We start from the raw sequence: 8,056 nt of genomic DNA, 5'->3' as shown, positions 1-8,056 counted from the left end.
TGAATCAATTGGTATCTATTGTGTTTGTCTTGCAATAGATATTCATGTGGTTCTTGTGCTTTAAATTGGTATCTTAATGGTGAATAGTGGTAGGTTGATATTCCTATGGTATATCCATTTAATTGGTGTTTAACTCTTATCCTGTGCATTTGTGTGTTATATGCATCACAGTTTAATTCTTGACACAATGCATCCCACAGGTGCTAAGGTGTAGTTATGCTTCGAATTAGCCTAAGTATGTGCAATTTGGCATATAAGGCCAAAGTTGAGATTTTAATGTAAGCACATATTTAGGGGGAGCATTCTATAAACTTAGAATTCAAAATTTGTGATTTAAATCTTATTCTTGTGTAAGCTTTAATTGTGTTGCCATCAATCACCAAAAAGGGGGAGATTGAAAGCTCTCTTGTGGGTTTTGGTGTTTAGATGACAACCCAATTAAAGGACTAACAAGTGTGCTAAGTGTTGAACAGGTGCTTAATGCAAAGCTAACAGGGTTCAACACAAGTGAACAAGTGTGATGGTCCAAAGACTAGATTATCTATAGATAATGGACATCACAAGTAAGATGGTCATTGCTTAAGTGAGACTCGATGTGCGTAACTCAGAGACAACCGATCAAGCCAAGGATGGAGGCAAGAAAAGCTTCGAGGTACCGAGTGCACGGGAGAAGGTCAAGGAGACCAGGAACCCAAAGACAGGGGTGAAGAAGAAGACTTGCAAAGTCAAGGTTGATCGAGTTAAGAAGAGTTATGGTGCATCAAGGATCACTAAATAAGGACATGACTTACAACCAATGAGGCAACGTCTACAGTTATGTGGTGTAAGTCATAAGGCTCAAGATCAAGCTCAGGAAGTAAACAAGGGGGTTGGAGCTCAGATATGTCAATCTAGATCAAGTTGACTTGATGGTATAGAGTCCAACATCGACCTCAAACATGCCAAATTGGGTAAAATGATGAAAAAGGTTAAGTATGTAAGGTTTGAGTGTTCAACCATTTTGCATACACCTCTTACTACAAGTTTGGTGCCTTGGTTTGCTCTCTAACTCTTTCTGTAGAGAAAGTGCCATTCTAATCTCTGTTTGAGGAGAAACAGAAAAGCTAGGAGAAGAACAAGAAAGAGGTAAGTTTCTAGGACTAAATCAATTGGATTATACTCTAAATGTGTTTGTTTAAGTCTCAGGAAAATCCTCCCAAAAGTTGAAGTCAAACGGAAAAAGAACGGATGAAAAAGCACTTAGTGTGTTGTTGGCTGGTGCACAGGACATTGAATAGTAGATGTCCGGTGCACAGGTCAGTGAATAGTGACATGTCTGGTGCATAGGACAGTGAATAGTCACTCTGTCCAGTGCACAGGACAGTGAATAGTGACCTGTTTGGTGCACAGGACAGTGAATAGTAACCTGTCCGGTGCACCAACGGCTAGCTGTTCCAGAGAAGGAAACTGTCAATCAGATTCGTTACTGTTCACTGTCCGGTGCGCCACCAGACAGTCCGGTGCACCCGCAACCAGGGAATGCTGGGAGCTTCCTAATGAAGCTCCAACGGCTCCTAGGCCCTTTGGGGCTATAAAAGGGACCCCTAGGCACCTCAAACAAGTACACAAGAGCAGCCAACAACTGCATACATCATTTGGATCAATTCTCTCTCTCCCTCTCTTATGTATCTCTCTAGTTTGTGTAGAGGTGAAGTTATAAGCCTTTAGAGAGAGGGGAAGTGTTGCTGAGAGCTAGAGCAAAATCTTGAGCGCATTGTTACTCTGCTGGAGTGCTGTCAAGAAGATTGTAAGCAGTCACGGCATCGTAGTAACTGATATCAACATAGTTGAAGGCTCTATCTGTCGCACTGACAGATCTGAGCAAATGGAGGAAGGAGTTGAAATAGACTCCAAGCCAAGGTGTGCCTAACTCCAACGAGGACTAGGCAAGCATTTCAGGCTTGGCCGAACCTCGGGATAAATCCTTGTGTATGTGTGCTTTGCTCTATGTTGTGTGCTGTTTCTCTGTCTTATTTGCTGTTTATACTTGCACTTCAATATTTTTATGTGGTTCAAGCTGTCTTCGAAGTGCAGGGTATTTTAAGACAGGAACTTCTATTCCGTTGTAACCTATTCGAAGGGTATTTCATTCCACTGCGATCCAGCCTTCGAATAGATTAAGAATTTCCAGTTTTAAAGTGATAATTATTATTCGCCTATTCACCCCCCCCCCCTCTAGGCAACATCCAGATCCTATTCCCGGGCATAGGGAACTTTCACAAACAACACAAACTTGGTCTAATAAATGAGTTAGAGTGAATTAAAGCCAAGTTTGGATGAGAAAAGAAGATAGAAACTCTTCACAAGTATTAAACTAGGAGCAATATCACAAGTGAATATGAGAACTAAGAAAGACAAGAATCACAATAAAGTAAAGTGGACAGGAGACACAACGATTTTTTCCGTGGTTCGACCAATGCCTATTCCACGTTGTGGTGACAACCTTTGGTAAAGGGTTGCACTCAACCCCTCTCAAGTGATCCAAAGATCAAACTTGAGTGCCACATATGTCTTCCTTATATCTTGATCCCGTTTATGAGGATTCTCCACAAGTTGTAGTCTCTCACTCCTTACACAAATTATCACAATCAAAACCGAAGTAAGGGAGGGAGTAACAACGCGCGCACAAGAGCACAATTGCAGCAACAACACGCACACAAGCAAGGAAGAGAGCACAAGAACAAATCGACACAGTGATAGCTCATAAACGCGCTTAAATCACTCGCAAACACTTCGAAGGTGTGTTCGCGAAGTCTTTGAGTGGTAGTGTGCTCTTAGAATGCTTGGTCTACTGGTAGAGGCACTTAGGGGCATCTTTTATATCCCCAAGGGGCTAAGGAGTCATTGCTCCTTCCTTTAGAAACTAAAGATTGCCTTCTGTCCATGGTGCACCGGATAGTCCGGTGCACACCGGACATCCTTGTCTTCAACGGTCATAGAATCATTTGATTGGCTGCCTTCCTTTTCGAGTGGGAACCAAACTATCCGGTAGCACACCAGACTGTTCGGTGACCCCTTCTGACTGTTGGCGCTCTGACGTGGCTGGCGAGCCGGTCGTTGCACCACTTGGGAGCCGTTGGCCTACTGGCACACCGGACATGTCCGGTGCTCACCGTACCGTCTGATGATTTTTTAGCCAGAGAGCCAGCCAAAACCCGACAGCGGCCAGTTGACCAGGCCAGCACCGGACATGTTCGGTGTACACCGGCTGTCCGTTGAAGCCCAGTATGGCCCAAGTTTGTCTCTTTTGAGCCAAACTCCTTTACTTCTTTTTTACTCTCTTTGGGATGATCCCTAGCACTTAGACAAACATAGTTAGCAACACAAACAATTGACTAAGTGAGAGAACCATACCTTTTTCATCTCTTTTCAAAAAGATTTGCAATATGTGCGAACTAAGTACAAATGCCACCTTTCTTGCACAAAAGAGTTAGTAGTAAAACAAATAGTGTAATGTAAGTGCAATTTATTTAAATACTTAAACCTTCTATTTTGTAGTTTTACCCAAAGTTGCACTTTTTGGTCTTCCAATCCAGCTCATTTGGATTTCTCATCTCTAATTTGCTTGATCTAAACATGTGCTCGTGCTTTTTTCTCGAATGAGCAGGAGAACTGCACGTCAATATATTAAGAGAGGAAAAAAGGTCCAAAGAGGATCAAAGTACAATGCCCAGTGGGCAAGCTTAACAACTAGACCAGATTGGAAAATAGCCTAGACCCTACTAATAGCAGCAGGTAGACCAAGACTTGCTTACTATTTAGCACCAACTCTATCCCAGCAACTCAGCTCATCTAGAAGCAAACTTTTAACAGAGCTCAAGGAAGGGTTTACTCAATCAAAAACAACTTTGTTTCGAAGAAGCCATAAGCACCATGCCCCCAAAAACATGTGCACGTGCATATATGAAGAAGGTTGGTTCAAAGTGGTGTGTTGGGCAGTTAATCATCAGAACACCTTAGAAATGACCCAATGGCACATTTCCCTTTCAATCTCCCCCTTTTTGGTGATTTATGCCAACACACTTAAAGCAACTCAAAATATACTAATTTAACTAAATATGAGCCAACTTTTGCAAATTGAAGTCAAACTAAAAAACCAATTGAAGATTCATAAGATTTGGCATATTTGGATCATTTTGCCACCACTCGTTTTGAATTTTGCAATCAAACTCAATTTTCTCACTTCTAAGTCAAAACTCTTTAGTTTTGCAACTCAAACCATTTTAGAAACTTGTTTTGATCAAATACCAAAAACTCCCCCTTTTCCCATAAGAAAGTTTTATCCCCCATAAGAGAATAGTTTTGCAATAAGAGAGAACCTCTTTGCAATCAAGAAGGGTTTGATAAAAAATACAAGTTTAGAACTCAAAAACTTTAAAAGACTCTAAGTGGTGGTTGATCCAGTTGCTTTGGCCTTAATTTCTCCCCTTTGGCATTAAGCACCAAAACGGAGAAACTAGTGGCCTCAAACCTCATTGCCTCACCAAAAATAGCAATTTAGGAGCAAAAGGCAATGACAAAGCAATGGTAACTTGGAACAAAATACAATGATACATTTATGTAGTGGAAGCCTTTTTCTTTGTCCAAGTCCACTATTTCCCTTTCAATCCACCTTTGAGATTACATCAACACAGCTCAAGCAAACATATTAGTCTCAAAGGGTCAAGTTGTAGCATATCCTCCTATAATGCCCTAAAAATTAAACCATGTTTATAATCCAAATATGGTGTGTCCTATGGATGATCGAAGGCTATAGATGTATAGATCTCATCGAGATGATTCCGATCAATTACTAGTTTGCCTTGTTTGGAGTCCAGATGAGTCTTTTCGAGTGCCGGTTGATCTGAGCCATTGGATATTAGGATTGTGGAAGTTTTCTTCTATTTATACCTCTCTAACCCTAGAAGCCACGTCCTCCCACCCCTAGCAGCCATCATCCTTTTGTGCATTGCCCCAAGAGAAGAGAGGAAGAACAAGGGAGAGAAGAGAGGGGAGATCAGGGCATACCATCGCCCATCATTGTCATTCCTCTCCAAGAATTGGTTGAATTTCCTTTTCTCTCTCTCTCTTCTCCACTTGATGAATGCTTTCCCTTGTTTTGGATGAGTTTTAGGCCCTGCAATTAGCCTTTCTTGGTTGGATTAGATGGGGGATTAGATTTTGATCTCGAAATTAGTCCCTGTAGAGTGGCAGATTCGATAGTTTCTGTTCATGTCAGTTTTCCATGGTCTTAGTGGTCTCAAAAAAATAAAAAGTATATCTATGAGTCGTAGATAATTTGTAGATCTTTCTATGGCCACAAAGAACACCTCAATCGACATCAGATCATAGAGTAATTGAAGTTTGATGATAACAGTTTTTCAGTCTCATAATTCTGTGTAGAATCTGTTCTCCTAAGATTTAGTCAATTCTATCAACATAATTAAACTTTGAGTTAGTGAGAGAAGTTGTAGATAATTTCATAAGCTTTCCAAATTGATAAAGAGTGTATTCATATGAAGTTTGAAACTCTAGTTATGTTTGTTTTACGGTGGTTGTATCTGTTTGCGTGGCAAACCGAGCAGGTCTGTTCACTGGTGGGTTTTATATAGTAAATGGCCGAATTGGCTCTTCCAACTATGGAGACTTTTGTAAAGAGATAAAATTACTTACGGCCAACAAAAGGTCATAATTTTTGGATGAGTAGCTTAGGAGATATCGAACTTTGAAGTTAACTATGCTGCTGTCTAAAACAGATTCGGTCGGTTATCTTGTCAGATGTTTTAGAACTTATAGATGGCAAAATTTAATTATCCATCAAATACCGAAGTTGTAGAGTATTTTATATAGATGCTTCCAGATATTTTGTTTGATAGCACTGCCGTAATTATTTTAAAGATACAAAATTAACAAGTAGCGCTGCTGCTGTTGGCGGGTGGTAGGGAGCAGTGGTTGTTCACGTCAGTGTTGGGGTTGTGCGTAGGAGCGGTGTTGATTATTAGCAAATGCTATGTGAATGTTTGTATTCAGTTTAATTCCTACAACAGGTGGTGGGGCTCCGGATCGTACCTAGTGTCATTCCAAATTCTCGGCGAAGGCAAGTAAAATGCAGTGGTGGTTTGCTATAGCTTGATTTGTATCTTATTCCTTGTCATTGAGTATTCATAAGTATTGCATGTGTTAAACATGGAATTCTACAATGATGTTTTATTTGATCAAAAGTATTGATGTTATATGTTAATAATGTTGATGACCATGTAGCACTAGTGCCGCCCTGAAGTGGTCAATTGGTCATATATTGCGTATTGCGCCTAGGAACTTAACGTGTTCTGTGACTTTTGTCTCGACCAACGCTGATGAGAGCTGAACAATTTTTGAAAATATATTAGGAGCTCTTGGAGCAGTGGTAATTTATTTAAAATTTTAAGTTTTATAGAGGTTCCAATTTCTATGTATTAAAAGAAATATTTAATAATTTTATCATTAACATTTGTGAGCTTCATGTCATCGGATCCACAACAGATACCGGTCATAGCATGACAGACAAAATTGCAAATTTCTCTTATAATATATGCCTCCGGCCCTCCGCTTCTTCAGATGAAGCTAATGGGACTATGGGAGAGGTGCGCCATCTCTCTTCAGAGTTTCAGACTGACAGAGATGCTCCCCCGGCATGGCCATGTCTGCCGCCTCCTCCTCCTTCCGAGGCTCCGGCCTATGTCCACCAGCGCCACCACGGCCTTCCCACCTACCGACTCCGCTCCCTTCTTCTCCGCCGCCCCCGGCTCCTTCCTCGACCCGACCGCGCTCGCCCCCGACGACGCCATCGCGTTGCTCCCGTCAGTCGCGGACTCCGAGGGCTCCGCGGCGGCGCTGGCGCTCTTCCGCCGCCTGTCGTCCCGCCCGGACATGCGCCGCCTCATGCGGCTCTACGCCACGGCCGCCACCGCCTTCGTCGCGCGCGGGAACCTGCCCATGGCGCACGAGGCCGCGCGCGCGATGGTCGCCGCCTTCGCGGAGGCCGGGCGCCTGCGGGAGGCCGCGGACATGCTGCTAGAGCTGCGGAGCCACGGGCTCCCGCTCGTCGTCGAGACGGCCAACTGGGTGCTCCGCGTCGGGCTGCGGCACCCGGGCTGCTTCGCCCACGCGCGCGAGGCGTTCGACGGAATGGCACGCGCCGCCGGCGGCGTGCGCCCCGACCACCGCAGCTTCCGGGCGCTCGTCCTCGGGTGCTGCCGGGAGGGGCGGTTCGAGGAGGCCGACGCCCTGCTGGCGGCGATGTGGGCGCAGGGGTTCTGCCTGGACAGCGCCACGTGCACGGTGGTCGTGCGCGCGTTCTGCCGGCAGGGACGGTTCAGGAACGTGACTGACCTGTTCAGGAGGATGTCGGAGATGGGCACGCCGCCGAACATGGTGAATTACAGTGCGTGGATCGATGGTCTGTGCGAAAGAGGCTATGTCAAGCAGGCGTTCCATGTGCTGGAGGAGATGGTGGGGAAGGGGTTGAAGCCGAATGTGTACACACATACGTCGCTGATTGATGGGCTATGCAAGATTGGGTGGATGGAGCGGGCGTTCCGTCTGTTCTTGAAGCTTGTTAAGAGTAGCTCCTACAAGCCGAACGTGCACACCTACACTGTGATGATTGGAGGGTACTGCAAAGAGGGCAAGCTTGCTCGAGCCGAGATGCTGTTGGGGCGGATGGTTGAGCAGGGACTTGCCCCGAATACAAACACATACACTACGCTGATCCATGGGCACTGCAAAGGAGGCAGCTTCGATCGAGCCTTTGAGCTGATGAATAAGATGAAGCTGGAAGGTTTCCTGCCCAATATTTACACATATAATGCCATTATTGGGGGCTTTTGCAAGAAGGGAAAGATTCAAGAGGCTTACAAGGTGCTCCGAATGGCCACTAGTCAGGGGCTGCATCTTGATAAGGTGACATACACTATACTGATAACTGAACACTGCAAACAGGGCCACATAACTTGTGCTCTTGATTTGTTCAAGCAGATGGCAGAAAAAAGTTGCCATC

The sequence above is a fragment of the Zea mays genome, chromosome 4 (genome assembly GCF_902167145.1).
Source record: "Zea mays cultivar B73 chromosome 4, Zm-B73-REFERENCE-NAM-5.0, whole genome shotgun sequence".
NCBI classification, from domain to species: domain Eukaryota; kingdom Viridiplantae; phylum Streptophyta; class Magnoliopsida; order Poales; family Poaceae; genus Zea; species Zea mays.
The sequence above is the reverse complement of the archived record's forward strand: the minus strand, read 5'-3'. Positions refer to the sequence as shown.